This window comes from Dunckerocampus dactyliophorus, unplaced genomic scaffold, assembly GCF_027744805.1.
Source record: "Dunckerocampus dactyliophorus isolate RoL2022-P2 unplaced genomic scaffold, RoL_Ddac_1.1 HiC_scaffold_56, whole genome shotgun sequence".
Lineage (NCBI taxonomy): Eukaryota > Metazoa > Chordata > Actinopteri > Syngnathiformes > Syngnathidae > Dunckerocampus > Dunckerocampus dactyliophorus.
Window position 1 is genome coordinate 20,001 of NW_026559892.1, and position 918 is coordinate 20,918.

Genomic DNA, 918 nt, shown 5'->3' on the forward strand with positions numbered 1-918 from the left:
TGTTTCTAAAAACTGGGTTTCCGAAATCGTGCTGGAGGTGTTTTGGTCAACCAGGAAAAATGGCATTTACGGGAGAGGGTAAAGTATACCCCCCCCCCCCCTCTCGGCTGATTTACCCTCTCCCGTAAACGCGTTTTTTCCTGGTCGACCAAAACACTCATTGACTCCCATTCATTTGACACTTTGTCATTTTTTCAGCACTTTTTTCGCGCATTGGGTACTCCGCCCATTCACTCCCATTCATTTGACACTTTGTCGTTTTTCCAGACCTTTTTTCACGCATTGGGTACTCCGCCCATTCACTCCCATTCATTTGACACTTTGTCGTTTTTTCAGCACTTTTTTCGCGCATTGGGTACTCCGCCCCATTCACTCCCATTCATTTCACACTTAGAAAAATCATCCGAGCGGCTCTCCACGCATTTTATAGCCGCTTTGGGGCTCCAGCCGCCTCGGCCTTCATTTCTGACTAGGCTCGTGTGGACTTTGTCGTTTTTTCAGCACTTTTTTCGCGCATTGGGTACTCCGCCCCATTCACTCCCATTCATTTCACACTTTGAAAAATCATCCGAGCGGCTCTCCACGCATTTTATAGCCGCTTTGGGGCTCCAGCCGCCTCGGCCTTCATTTCTGACTAGGCTCGTGTGGACTTTGTCGTTTTTTCAGCACTTTTTTCGCGCATTGGGTACTCCGCCCCATTCACTCCCATTCATTTGACACTTTGAAAAATCATCCGAGCGGCTCTCCACGCATTTTATAGCCGCTTTGGGGCTCCAGCCGCCTCGGACTGCATTTCTGACTAGGCTCGTGTGGACTTTGTCGTTTTTTCAGCACTTTTTTTACACATTGGGTACTCTGCCCCATTCACTCCCATTCATTTGACACTTTGAAAAATCATCCGAGCGGCTCTCCACGCGT